Below are 15,349 nucleotides of genomic sequence, written 5' to 3'. Positions count from 1 at the left end.
AACACAAGAAGGTTAAGTTGAATTCGCCAACACAGATTTTCTGAAGACATGAGGCATACTCAGTTTCTTCTTAAAGATGTAAGACAGGTTCCTTAGGATATTTGCAATAAAGTAGAGAATTGTAAATCCGTCCATTTTGTCATTGGAACCGCTTCACACCTTTTTTATTTGCAAGAACAGTGCCTTCAGGCTGATCCTGACTTTTAAGACCTCTTCCAGAAGCGTGCCTTTTCCAGCTACTGCTTTGTATCTGTCTTCTCATGGCCCCTTCCTCTCTCTCTTCCCACTGCTAAGTGCTCCCTCAGCAGTAGTACACTGATGTACTAATTTATACTGAACTGTTGATGATTGCTATTGTGTTAGTGGGTTTTTTCCTCTTGAGAACACTTACCTTCAAATAAGGGACAAAAATCTCAACTCAAGGAATTTATTTACTAAAGATGACATTCCTGGCATCAGTGACAGGCATGTGAAGTAGATGTGACTGGACTGGGGTTCCCAATGCCCTTTAACTCACACCCATTCACATGATTTAACAGAACACTTGTTTGCTTAAGTGTAAGGTCATTTCTGCTCTCTTTCTCATTATTGACCGATTTCTCAAGTCTGTCAAACCTTCAGGGAGTTATTTCTTACGAGGACTTAATAATTTAGAACGACAATTTGAGATCTTTTTCAGAATCTAGCAATGATGCGCAAAGGTAGATCAGTGGTAAGCTCTAAATCTGTACTTGTTTTTCCCTCTGAGACAAGAAATCATGACTTAAGCTTCTCTTTCGAAGAATGTGAGGGAACTCCCCAGGTGAGCCATTTCAGAAGATTTGTCAGAGTGGGGGAATCAGGAACTATGGCTGGCTCAGAGTCACCTTTGACAAACTCAGTGATCCTGGGTGAGCTGCCTCGCTTTACTCGCCGGCAAAAGGGGATATAGAATTCGAATCCACTTTATAAGGTTTTGTTGATGATTAAATGAAATAATATATGGAAAAGAGCTTGGCACAGGGCCAGACACATAGAGTTCAGAGCTGCTGTGTGTGTGTCTCCTGAAAGAAGCTCTCGTTGGCAGGCTAGCCACCCGCTCAGATTTCATCTGAGTAGCTTGGCGGTGTGTGGGTTTTTCTGGAATGTCCCACAATCTTTGTCCCCTAAGTGCTGGCTGGCCAGCTGGCCTCATTAGAGCCTGCACCTGGGCTCCGTGGTCACCATGGAAACCATCAGTGCTCATCTTCTGTGCTTCTCAGATGTTCAGCTCCCCAAACCAGACATGACAACCCCGTCTCCAAGAGTTTTTTTGAACTTCTCAGAGTTTCCCTTTAAGCCGTGGCCTCATGGCCTTCCTGGTTAGAGAAAAATGAATCTGGCGGATTGAACACTCAGAAGCACAGAATTCAAATGGAGAAATGACTGATCTGGCATTTTTGTTTTTATGTAGCTTCTGTAGATCTCACTTTCCTTATTTGTAGAAAGAAAGGATTGGTTAAAAGCTTGCAAAATCCTCCTTTACCAAAAATAAAATGTAGTTACCGTATTCTGAGTGAGGGAAGAGGTGGCCATCGTTTTCACTACATCTGCTACCACATTTGAGGACCTCCTTTCGCCTAATGAATTTCGGACTACAGAGAGAGTGCAGTTCTCCTTCCCTAAAGCTGCCTCTCAAGTGGATCCTTCAACAGACTCTGGGACAGAGCCGTAACCATCTCACATTTCATTTTTATGCTGCTGGCCCACAGAGCTCCTTGCAGCGCCATCAAAGACTGGGCATCTTTTAGGAAGGAGATGGCGCTGTGTTATCGAATCACCATGATGTATGCATTTGCAGAGTGTTGGAAGATCCTGTTGGAAGGGACGACTGGGTTCCAGGAGGAATGTAAGCACTCTTCCTGAATATACAAACAACCGATCCTGCAGCAGTTTGCTTTCTGTGTGTAGTTTTGGTAGAAAAATCACAAAGTTCTTTGCCATTCGTTTAAACTACCCTTAAAGGGCCAGTTACGCCAAGGTGATTATTTGAGAGTTGAAAATTGTATGCACCAACAAAGCTCCGTGTAAATTTTCAGTTCCCCCGGGGAAAGTTTATTTTCTTTCCCCTGCTCAGTGCTTGTTAAGACTTCCCCTTCATCTGTGACGTTTTCTTTCAGCTCTTGGGAAGAGAGGATTTTTTTTTTTTTTTTTTTTGTGGAGTAAAGGTACAATATAAGATCAGCCTTCTAGGTGCCTGGAGTCTGAGGTGATGTGATTTGGGTCCTTCTACCACATCCCAGGTCTGAGCCTCATTTTAAAAAATTGCTGAGGGTTGCTGTATTATTTAGGAATGCTTTGGCTACAGAGTAATAAGATGCCTGACTGTTGGAGTTTTTATGGGGTGAATAAATAAAAGTTCCTTTTTCTCCTCTGAAGTTCAGAACTAAGTAAGAAATAGACATAGGAGTCAGATGGAGATTTATTGCTGACAAGCTGATCACAGAATGTGGTTTTAGCCCTGATGCCAAAAGGACTTAGTAACCAGTTCACTCTGAGTTAGAAAGACTTCCCTGCTGTATGTTTTCTGATGTGGTATAACACACTATCACATATGTAGATGCTTCAAACAACACCCATTTGTCAGCCTCAGTTCTGTAGGTCAGAAGTCCCGTCAGGCTTGGCTGTGTGCTGTGCTCAGGATATCACAAGGCTGAAATCAAGGTGTCAGCCAGGCTGGGGTCTGGATCTAGGGAAGAATCTGCTTCCAAATTCATTCAGGTTTTGGCAAAAAAAGAAGGTTCCCTGTGGTTGTAGGACTGAGATTCCTGTTTCCTTGCTGGTTCTCAAGTAGAGTCCATTCCTAGCTTCTAGAGGTCACCTTCATTACTTGGCACAAGGCCCCTCCATCTTCAGAGCAGGCACGGAAACCTTCTTGTATCTCTCTGACTTCCCCTCTACCCCTCTGCCACCAGAATCAGCCGGAGAAAGTGCTATGCTTTTAAGGGCTCATGTGATTAGATCAGGCTCCTGCAGGTCATCTCCCTATCTTAAGTTCAATTGTGCTATGCAACATCCCGTAGTCACAGGAGTGATAGCTCATCATCTCTCAGGTTCTGGGGATCAGGGTAGGACATCTTCAAAGGCTATTTTAGAAATTCTGCCTCCCACATCCTCTCAGTCATCATTAGCACAGGCCTCCTCGATGAGGGCCCACTAACCTTGCTACATCATAGAGAGAAAAACAGAGTGCACCTTCCTGCAGGAGATGGTTTCAAATGGGAGAAGAAGGGGGCTGAGGTGGAGGAATTCAATCCCTTTTGCTAAGTCCACCAGCTAAGTCACCCATCGGGTTGAGCAGTGAGGTTGGAGGTCCACAGTGTTACTCCAGCTGAAGTTCTTCCACATAGAGCATGAGGCCAGGAGAATGGACTTTGCTTCCCCATACTGATTAACAGTGGGTTAAGAATTTGACACTTACTTGTGTCGAATAGCAAGAAGCCTGGAGGAAGGTTGTTTCAGATTTAGTGCATCACTTCCCCAGTGATACATTAAGGATTCTGGTACCAGTTTCGATATATGGATTTTTTCCCACACCACCAAACAATTCTCTGACACCAGCTGGGTGTCCTACAATTCAATTCAATTCTGATACTGTCTACTTGGACATCACATCAGATCCCACAAATTAAGAGCTCAATCCTACAAGACGACGCGTCCAGTTCAGGTAGGTCCAGATGGTTACCTAAGCTTCTGACTGAATGGCAAAGATCAGAGGGTCCCAAAACCTCCTCTTCAGGTTCAATTAATTTGCTAGAGTGGCTCACAGAACTCGGGAAACCAGTTTACTCACTAGATTACAGGTTTACTACAAAAGATATTACAGGATACGAATCAACAGCCAGTTGAAAAAATACACAGGGTGAGGTCCTGAACAAAGGAGCTTCTGTCCTTGTGGAAGTTCAGGCCTGGTGAGGTGGCACCTGGGAGTGTTCTGGTTCACCAGCCTGGAAGCTCCCTGCACCTCCTCCTTTTGGGTTTTTATGGAGACTTTGTTACATAAGCCTGATGGATTCAATCATTGGCCATTGGTGATTGATTCAACCTCCAGCCTCTCCTCTCTCAGAAATCAGGGAGTGGGACTGAAAGTTCCAACCCTTTATTCCTGGTTGGTTCTCCTGGCAACCAGCCCCATCCTTAGGTAACCCAAAAGTCACCACATTAACGTCACAAAAGACACCCATATCGTTCCCATCACAGGAAATTCCAAGGATTTTAGGAGCTCTGTCCTAGGAACGGTTGGGGATGGAGACCAAATATATATTTCTTAATATAAATCATGCTATCACACAAGTATACCAGGTTTGTTCTCTTTCTGCTCTGCTCTCCTTGGCACATTGACTTTCCATCCTCAGCCTTGTTACCCCTTGGTTTGCAAGATGGCTACCTCAGGACCAAAGATCATGTTTTCACTCAATCACATTTAATGCAAGACAAAAATTTCTACTTTTATGGGAGAGAAAAATCTTTCCCAGAAGTTACCCTGCAGACTTGCCCTTCTATCTCATTGACCAGAACGGGGTGACATGACCATTCCCACCTGCAAAGAGTGGTTAGGAAAGTGAGTATCTAACAAAGGAGAATGGGTGGATTGATTTAGTAGTTCTCAAAGAGTGGTCCCTGGACCAGCAGCATCAGCATCCTCTGGGAACTCGTTAGAAATGAAAATTCTTGGAGAAGTTTGAGCCCTGCATCTGTGTCTACTAAGCTTTGCAGGTGATTCTGCTGCTTACTAAAGTTTCAGAACCCTTAGCTCAAGAGGAATCATATTTCATCTCCTGGGGCCGACCACATTGCTGTGATGAACAAAATTAGAACTCTGTTGGCAAAGAAGCAGTAGGGGTAAACAAAAGACAGCATCCTCCACAGGTATCAGGCAACTGCTAGACACCCAGACCACTCATAGGGAAGCTGTCCTCCCTCCCTCTTGATGTAAATCAGATGGCCTCTGGGATCCTTGAATCAGTCAGGGGAGACTAGCTTATGCTATGGTAACAAATAACCCCAGTTTATGCTCACCTATGCCAGATCTGCTGCAGCCCAGGCAACTCTCCAGGCTTTATGATTTTTTTCAGGGGAAGAGAACTGGGCATCGCATACTGGCTCTTAAGAGCTTTGGCCTCCGATCAGAGCCCATTGGCCTGAACTGGTCACGTGCCCCGACTCAACTGCAAAGGGACCTGGAATGCATTGTTTGGTTTCCAGAAAGAGGAGGGGATGGGAAAATTGATGAGCATTAGTGGTCTCATCTGCGTATTCACCGGGATTATTCCTGGGCCCCAGTCTAGGGTGACAAGCATCCCTGGGATTTAGAACAGATGGCCTGTGGATCACTCTTTGGGAAACACTGCTTTAGTCTCACTTCACATCTGAGAAATGGAGCCCATGATTTGTTAAGAGACTTACCTAGGGCCACACAGTGAGTTGGGGGCATAGCCTGGAGTGGAACCCATAATCCTGCCTTAACCTTTTCGAGGTAGGCCAAAAATATTTACTGTCAGATATATTAATCCACACCCTGAAACCCATGTGGAGTTTAGGATTTTTGAACATACTATGCCAAATCATGGAGATGATTTATAAGTATTTATATAATATAATATAAAGTAAAAATAATTCTTCCTAGGTTTCCGGGGGGAAGTCTGGGCAGTTAACAATGGAGGATAATGATTTGGGATTAAGCAGGGCTGAGCTTGGGTTCCAAAGCAAATTTTGGAAACGGGCAGCCTCTCTCCCCTGCTGTGGGCTGGCTCTTTTGCTGGGCCAGGCCGACTGTTGCTTGATAGGATGCTGTAGGAAAGCTGGTCAAACTTTGGACTGGATCCCATATTCTTGCTCTGAGCTGGACTTTGGCCTCTGGTAGGAAGCAGCTGCCTCTTTTTATCTGACTGATCAGCAGGCTTTCTGATATTACCTCTAAAACTAAGGAACACTCTTTCTTCTTTGGCTTTCCCCCTGACGGATACGGCAGAAATGTTTATTTGCCTTTGGAGCCAAAGGACCCTGGGTGTAGCTGACAAGTAATAAAACATCACCTTAGGCTTATTGGTGCCATGATTACTTGGGGACTTTAGAGCCTGCCAAATGCTTAAGACAGGGTGATGACAATCTCAGTCTACTAATGATGTTCCGGTAGTGGGCTGTCAATTACTTTGGATTGCGGGAAGGGGCTAGTGCTGCAAGCCAAGGACTCTGGAGCCCTCTGCCATGTGCCTGGTCTGAGTTTGGGAAAGACTTTGAGGAACACATTTGGTAAGAGGCTTCTGTTTCTTACAAGGTGTCTTTGAGCTAGCTCCCAGCAGCAATGAGGTTAACTTAAAAGAATTAGTATTTCAAGAAGGTCAAAATCCTTGTTTTGGAAACTGGGTATTTTCAGCTCTGTGGGTTGAACTACAATTTCCAATTCTTATTGGTAGTGGAGATGTTCATTGGGGCATTAGTTATACACACCAGCTTTTTGCCTAAATAGGTGGGGGAAGGAGGGCCAGTTGGTGGGTGAGAGTTCCTGAGAATCTGTGTGTGTACATGTGTCTGTCTGCCTCTATAACATGCCTGCACTAGTGCATACCCTATTAAAAATTCCTGAGCAATAACTCAGTAGGATTAATGTTACATAAATAATGTGAGTTTATTTTTATGAGAGAAAAGACCTTGATTTTGATGTGAACAATTGCTTTCTTATTTTCCCTAAAGGGCTAGAAGAGAGTGGGAGGTAATTGTTTTAAAATGCAAAAAAAGGCAAATATTTTTAAAGCTTTATCAAACAGATCTCTTCTAAATTAGTTTAAGGATATTGTCTAGCTTTAATGATAGGTCTGGATCTGCACTTGGGACGAATTACGTAAACAGCATCCACAAAACAGACTACACAACATCTCTTAATGACAGCCTGTGACATAGTTTGTCCCTGATGGTCCCTTCTTTTCTCCCTTGCTCTCATGCATGGTTGCTCAGTCTTGGCACTGTTGATATTTTGGGCTGGATAGTTGTCGGCGGACCTGTCCTGTGCATTGTAGGATGTTTAGCAGTGTCCCTGGCCTCTACTCACTAGAGGCCAGTATCATTGGTGCCCCCAGTTATGACAGCCAAAAATGTTTCCAGACATTGCTAAATGTCCCCTTGAGGGCAAAATCACCTCAGTTAAGAACCACGACTCTGTTGGGATGTAAGGGGTCAATTGTCCCACAGGTCCCAAGGGGCATGCCCTGGTCCCCTGGCTGAATCTTCCACATGAGCTCTGGTGTCTCCACCATGGGCCAGTCCAGTTCTTCAGTGCCAGTGCCATTTCCACTTAGAACTCTCCTCTCTCAGATGAGTCCGTAAAGAGGGCTTTGGGACTCTGTAGTCTGGGAATAAGATCGTTTCTCACTAATGAGGGAAAGTGCCTGGGGACTTGACTCTCATGATCTACGCAGAGATAGATTGTTCTGCATTGCTCTTCAGCAGGCAAACCATCTCAGCCCTATCTTAGCTGAGCCGGTAGGGACTCATCAAATATACAATTCTTCCTCTTTCTTGGCCTCTCCTTGCTAACTGGCCAGTGTCCCTCTGATGTTTCCTGTGCTGTCTGAGATCACTGTAGGTTATAGATTTTCGTGGCCTTTAAAATGCATCTTCACTCTTTTCTGTAAACAGCAAAGCTGTCAAACTCTGCCTAAAATATAACTATTTAAAATATTGCCTGGAGAGTGTTTAACATTTAAACATTTTTAAGGTAGCTTTAACAGAGTCTGTCTTTTTCTTTCTGACAAACTTTGAAGAGGTAACTTCTGGGAGTCTGATTGTCACTTTGGGGTGGGCAATCACTCGTGACCTTCCGTACATAGGGCTCTTTGTAGGGAGGCTTGGATTTGTCATTTGTCCAATAGGATGTGATTGAGGTCAGACTGAGTATTATGGCACCTCAGTTATCAAAGTCTAGAGATAAGTTGCTAATCTGTCTTGAGAGTTTACTAGATGCCAGACTCCGGGTTGTGGGCTTTACCTAGAGTAAGTTGTACAACAACCCTCTCAAAGGGACCATTGTTGCCTTCTTAATTTTATGAGATTGGGATGCTTACTCTGGTTCTGTGACCTGTTCAAGGTCACCCGGCCCATAAGTGACAGAGCAAGGATTCCAAACCAGGTCTCCCTGCCCCAGTGGGCGTGCATAGACTTAGTCTTTCTACTATCCTTCTTTCTTTCTCTTGTAAGGTGGGGTGACATTTGATGGTTCAGAAGAGTCTCCACAAGAGGTTTAGTAAGACCTGGGGACAGAAAAAGATGTCTGGTTGAGCAAAAGCTCATCTTGGCCCCCTCTTTATCTACTCTCAAGGGGTTTTAGTTTTCCGACTTTATATCATCTATCGATACTTTGAATTGGACTATAGTCTCTGATTCTTCTCTATGTGCCTGCTCTATCTCCTTAATCTGGTTCATCATTAGCAAACATCTCTTTCTTGGTGTTCTCTTCCCCTGGAGATTAATCTAGGATTTAAATGCCCCTTGCTCATGTCCATCATGTGACTAATGTGAGGGTGGGATTATAAAAGCCAGGCTTGTACTGTCCAGATGGCTGACTCGTTTGGACCCACCTCTGCAAGAAGAGTTGCCAAGCAGACGGTATTCTCCACTCTCTGTTCTTCCACCTCATTGCTCCACTTTGTACCACCCACTCACTGTTGACAATAAGAGGAACACACAGCTTAAAGCCAAACCCTTGGTGAGCTGAGGCAGCTGGTCTTGCCCTCAAAAAATATTCTTTTTCTGGCTTCATCAGATTGCCTCAATGCTCTGCTTCAATGGTTTTGAGAACCTGGAGTTTGAGGGCAGCAATGCCAAGATTTTGATTCCCATTGGGAATTTAACTCAGTCCTAAACTCAAGGAAAGTCGTGGAAGACGCTCTTCCTAAGCAGTCATCCAATAGAGGAAAGTCTCTGGAATATTTTTATGGATATTATCTGCTAGGACTTGCCCATTGAAGAGATGATCACTTCCTAGAATCCCAGGGGTTTTATTAATTAAGACATTTTATATCTTTGCATTTTGGGACCACCGCAAGTCCAGGGATGCTTTAGATCTACCACGTGGTAATCTGTTTCTGAAACTTCCAAGTACTTTTGAGTTATGAATTTAACGCAAGAATTTTATTGACTCATTTTTATTAGTATCATAAAACCAGCTTAGTAGATGAATGATTTCCCATATTTTTCCTTCACCACCAATTTTCACAGGCTGGTTTGGTTCCTCTGGAAGGCACTGATTTAACAGAATAATAATCCTTTGCCCTTTTATAGAACTCTTTACTCTTTTTTAAAATTGCATTTATCAATGTAAAAAAAAAAAGCCTCTTCTTTTTCTTTTTCTTTTACATTTAGCCTCATGCTACTTCTGTGAGCCAATCAAGTAATAACTCACTCTGGGGTAGCTTCTGACAAACTAGGTTCCTGAAAACTGAGAGACGAGAGACGTCCTTTTTGGGCTGATTCTGCCCATCCTGGAGTTGGTGTGTGATTTGTGTGTTTACACTTGGGTGGCACTGGGGATGATTCCTAAATGACTGGTATGGCAGTGGTCACTGATAAATTCCAAATAGCTTTAGGACCTTTTGCTTTAGGAAAGGGATAATGTTTAGAATACAGCACTGTTGAGAGGCAGGCCAATGTTCTGCACCTTTACCCCAAAGAGGCAGCTCCCTTAGGAGGTGACGGTAGGACAGGCGTAGTACGGTCACAGTGCTGAGCAGGCTCTGATTGTTTTGTGCAGGCGGGGGCTGCCCAAATTGAATCCAGCCTAGGAACCGTGCATTCCTGTTAGAGGAAATACACTTTGTATTCCTGGGGGAAAATGCTTTGCTTTTTATTTTCCGAGAAGAGCTGCATTTGCGCATCATAGCATTTTTGACTTAATGCCTCTGCACCATGTCTTGGAAGTTTACTGCTGAGTTTTGGTCTCTGTTAGTATAGAGCTGTGGTTCTCACCCTATGGGTGGTGGGGTCCCAGGGGCCTGATGTGCTATTTTAAAGGATCAGAAAAAACTTTTGTGCATCAAGCATGGCTGGTAGACAGAATCAACAGTATCCTTTACACATGTGCTACCCTTTTCCAAATGTATGTAGAGGGGTCATCATCAACAATTCATTGAAGTTCATTTTAAAAGATGATTCCTGAATTTATAGTATCTCTTTTCTTTATATGTTTTCACAATCAGTGGGTACCAAATGTTCTATTGCTGTGTGGGGATCAAGGAATTTTTTTGAACACTCAAAAGGGATTCCCATACTCAGAAAAGTTGAGTACAAAGGGGCAGAAGAACACTGGCTTTTCAAATCAACACTATTTCCATGTCATTCTGGGTTCTCTTTTTTTCCATGGAGTTAACATTTGTCCTGGCCAGAGTCACTGTTTCAAAGAGGTTCTCTTCATTTAAGGTAACCCCAGGAGCTAGTGGGATGCTTTCGAGCCTGGTTCAACCTTTTCCTTATGCTTATTTTTTTTTATATAGCGGTAAAAGACACATAACCTAAAACTTACCATTTTAACTATTTTTAAATACACAGTTCAATGGCGTTAAGTACATTCACACTGTTGTGTAAACATCTTCGCCATCCATGACCGGAACTTTTTCATCTTCCCAAACTGAAACTCTGTACCCATTAAATAATAATTCCTCATTCTTCCCTTCCCCTAGCCCCCAGCAACCTCTATTCTACTTTCTGTCTCTATGAATTTGACTACTCTAGGGACCTTGTATAAGTGGACTCATACAATTTTTGTCCTTTTGTGACTGGTTTATTTCACTCAGCATAATGTCTCTAAGGTCATCCATGTTGCAGCATGTGTCAGAATTTGCTTCCTTTTCAGGCTGACTAATATTTCACTGTATGTGTGTACCACATTTGGTTTATCCCTTTATCTGTTGATGGGCACTTGGGTTGCTTCACCTTCTGGCTGTTGTGAATAATGCTGCTTTGAACATGGGTGCACAAATATCTGTTTGAGTCCATGCTTTCAGTTCCTTTGGGTATGTGCATGGAAGTGGAATTGCTGGATCATATTCTATGTTCAATTTTTTAGGAAACTGCCATACCGTTTTCCACAGTGCTGCACTGTTTTACATTCCCATGGAGCAATGCACGTGTTCCAATTTCTCCACATCCTCACCAACACTTGTTATTTTCTGTTTTTTTCCTTCAACTTTTATAGGCCACAAAGACATCATTTGGTAAATTGCTATCTGATTGGCCTCAAGTCCTGGCTGCTCCAACAGCTGCCATTCTGTTACTCTGGGGATAAAGTGGGGAGGCCATGCCGTATGCCTCGTCTCCCTCTTGTCCCTGTCCCCACCTCCCCCCTGCCATCACCTCCAGCTGTGTCGCTGTGTTTATTCCCATCCTGCTTCTTCAGCTCCGGAGCAGAGCTGCTGGGAGGGAGGGCGGCTCAGCGCCAGGCCACCTTGGGCCTCTGCATGCTGGTGGTGTCCGGTGTCCACCTGGCCTTGCTGCTGCTCTGAAATCCTTTTGTTTGCCTCATTGTGATTCACTATCCAGATCCCTACCATGGTTGTTCCTTCATGCCTCTCCCCAGGTCAATTTAATAAGCAACTATCAAAGAACACCTTCTGTGTTCTCAACACTGTGGGGATACGTGGTAATAAACAAGAGATGGTTCTTTCTCCCAAGGAGAAGACAGATATGTACAGACCAATGTCCATAATGAGACCAGGGCTAGGGCAGGCAGCCTCTGAAGTCACACTGCCTCGGTGCGTAAACCCTGATGGACCACGTACCAGCCATGTGACATCGGGCTGTGCCTCAGTTTCCTTATTTGAAAAATTGGGATAAAAAATAGTAGCTCCCTCTTTTGGTAGTTAGTTGATGCATGAGAACAATGTCTGGCATGTAGTCAGCACTCATTAAATGCTGTTCACTGTTGTGATAAGCATGCTGTTAGCTATGGGAGCCCAGAGGAGGGACTTGCGAATTCCAGCTTGTATATTTGATGTCACACGCATCTTCAATGGTGCACCTGATTTATGTTGCTAGTGGGCTGTTCTTAAGTAAAGCATAAGAGCCTTGAAGCTAAGGGGTACTGTGCCTTTCTTTCCTGTACCCCTGCGATATCTGCTCAGTGCTAAGTGCTTTGGAGATGTTCAGTAAATACTTATTGATTGTGAATTGATTCGAGAGGAGAGAGACGTGAACCAGATTCGGTTCCAAGCACCCAGGGTGTGTAGGCTCGGCAGCACCCCTGACAAACTCGAATGAAGACGAGATACTTGCTGACGCTGCCCTCACTCCTACCCTTCTTGGGAACAGGCATGCAGGTGAGTGGGGCTGGGCAAGTGGAGGGAGCAGCAGAAAGGGCAGTAACAGACAGAGAGGATCCAATGGACAGCAAGGCTTGGGCCTGGGACAAAATTCCAGTCATCAGTGATCACCCTAGGAGGAAAAGATGCAGAAGGTCTGAGCATGCCCCTACCATTCAGTCTGAGCAAGGCGGGAGGTTGTGCTCTGCATCCTCGGCCCACACTTCACGGGCTGCAACTGTTTACACAGATGTGTCCATAATATTCCACCACATACATAGATGCTAGTAAAAGGAAAATCAGAGTGAAAAGAACGGGCCAGTTCATATTTTTATAAAGCATCAAAGTGTTCCTAGACTTTCCTCCCAATAGATATCTGGCCCTTCCAATATCAGAAGGGACCCTCGGAAGACAGGTTTTGCTGTGCTCAAATCCTGTCTCTCATGTTTAGATACTGTGTTCTTGCCACTATGGCTCCACTCAGATGGAGCAGTGTCCCCTTGGTTAGTTTTTTCATGCCTTGGCAGAAGTGGTTTTATTGTAAACAGTCTTTTTACTTGAGCTTGGGATGGTTGAAGAGCCATATGTTGAATTATTCTTGTTAATATTTGGCTGTCTACCTCTCCACCCCTCACCCCCTCAGGTTCCCTCGTACTGCTGAGTAGGCACAAACAAATGCCTCGGGTACCTCCTATGAGTTACCAGGACTTTCCCTTCTAATTTCACACTGCTTTGCAGTTTATCAAACGATTAGAAACAGGGATATATAGCATGCAGCTGCAAGAAGAAAATCCTATACGATGTTAAGGATAGAGTGCAGCAAGCTTCTGTGTGATTTTTTAAAACTGAGTTTCACTGACTGCTGTAAGAGAGTTGGCACCAAGGCTAACAAGAAAGCAAATATCAACATTTAAAATGAAATGCATGGCATATAAATGCCACATGGCGTTCTTTCAGGGTTATTACCACTTTCTTTTTGGCTTTCGTACTTTTTCTGATATCGCTGTTTGCTTCTTCTCCCTGCTGCTCTTTAAAAAAGTCTCAATTGTCCTCAGCCTTTGATTCTATGTTTCTATTAGGTATGTTTCTCTCCTGCCTCCCTTTGGAGTCTTGTCAACTTTTCTCCAGGGAGGAGGAGGAAGAGGACCTGTCCAGATGGCCGTATAAACATGTGACACCTGCTCCTAGGAGCCTCTACTGGCGGGGGGTGGGGTGGGTTGAGGATTGATGAGACTGCCTCCTGGGTGAAAAATGGGGACATTGCTTTCCATCTCTTTTCTATTGTTTTTTTTTTAACGATCACATGCCTTTACTTTTAATAATATTTCTAGAAATGTCTTGAATTCAAATTCTCCCCTATGATTAGGGAAACAACAACAAAAATGAACCCACCAACCAGATTTTGTGAAAAGGTCAAATGGATCAAAATTTCAGAAGTTTTTCACAGTTAACATTCTTTCTTGGAGTAAGATCCTTGAGGACAGTATTTGGGGAGAAATTTCTGCTTCCATGGGCGAAATTCGAAGGGCCTGTGTGTTGGTACTGAATGTACCACCCTCTTTCATCTCCACACTTTTGTATGTGACATTTATGGTGCCTCGAGCACTGTCCCCATCTTTCTCTTGGCCTCAGTTCTTCAGGGAAGTTTTTCTGACTCCCAAGTGAGGTCAGAGCACCTTGTATGCCCTAGAATAACATTCATCTCCCCGAATTGGAGTTACTTGTCCAACGTCTGCCATCCCCATCAGCCTGAGAGCTCTGTGAAGGCCAGTCCCACCTGCCTGGTCAACACAGTCTCTAGCACAGGGCCTGGCACTTATGCCTAGTAAGTGAGTGAATGAGCACTGCCAGACATGACCTCATACATTTTCATATAGAAAATGACCTTGAGATCAAAAGGAGTCTCGAATGCAAATAAATGTCAATGCAAAAAGAAAAAAATGGTCTTAACCTTTGAAGTGGAATAATTTTGATGAAAGGGTGGTTCACTGGGGGGCTGTCCCCTGATAATGCTTATTGCACACAGTGTTTATGTGCACGGGGACTTTTATCTCATCAGGCGATACCTGCAAGTGTAATTCTACAGATTTCTCAAGTCAACCTTAAATGCAATGTGTGGTTTAATTTCATCCAGTGGTTCTCAACTCCGTGATACCCAACTCCCCATTTTATTGCAAATATTTGTTAATGCCCCTTTACCACGTTGAAATGAATTTCATAGGTAGGGCAACTTTGAAAGATTCAGTACAATTTTCTAGCTGCAATATGAAGGAGAAATAAAGGGAAGTTAATTTATAGTAAAATAATGCTTGTTCCTGTAGTAGATGCTTGGTCATGAAACCCCAGGAGGCCGAGTGAGCCACTGAGACCCTTGTGGCTACATGAGAACGCAGTAGCTCTAACGGCCGTCCAGTTCAGTCGTGTCCTTTCAGTGACTTAGATGTCACAAGGGACTTTCCTACCCGTGGTGTGCTTTTCCAAAATGGAAAACAATTCTTGGCAAGGTTCCAACTAATCAAAGTTCGGCCTTCCCACAATTTACTTTGGAGTCGTATTCTTATAAAATTCAGCCTGTATTGAAACTGCAAAAGGTTTCTGTGTGTGTGTGTGTTTGTGTGTTTGTATGTAAAAGGGAGGTAAGGTCTCAGCTCGCTTAATTATAAACATGAATTTTTCCCAGTGAGACTTTCAAAACTCAGGCTAAATTTGGGATACTTCTCTGATTTGTGACACTAACTCTTATGTTCCAGGATGTCTGAACATTCTTGCCCACACCCACTCCATGCCAAGAGAGCCCCTCCTATTGTTACGACAACCATAAACACCCTCACAGATTTACCAGTCACCTCTTAGGGTGTTATAATCTAAACGGTTTATAATGGGGTTATAAAAAAACTTCCAGGGAGCTCCTAGGGAACTTTCAGGAATATACATATGTTATTTCTATTCTCCTGTAAATGTTCATGCTCAAACAGTTAGGACTCTCCTCTTGATGTAGTTCCTGTGCTATTAATATTCAACTCAACAAATATGTATTGTGTGCA

General features: G+C 43.7%; 1 protein-coding gene across 8 annotated transcripts in view; it reads left to right on the top strand.

Annotated features, from left to right (window-relative positions):
* KCNK10 (potassium two pore domain channel subfamily K member 10) overlaps positions 1-15,349 on the top strand; it is a 147,288-nt gene that overhangs the window by 93,247 nt on the left and 38,692 nt on the right. The gene's annotated exons all lie outside the window — the stretch shown is intronic.

The sequence above is a fragment of the Equus caballus genome, chromosome 24 (genome assembly GCF_041296265.1).
Source record: "Equus caballus isolate H_3958 breed thoroughbred chromosome 24, TB-T2T, whole genome shotgun sequence".
In the NCBI taxonomy this organism is placed as follows: Eukaryota; Metazoa; Chordata; class Mammalia; order Perissodactyla; family Equidae; genus Equus; species Equus caballus.
Note: the sequence above shows the minus strand (reverse complement) of the source record. Positions and strands in the feature narration are given on the sequence as shown.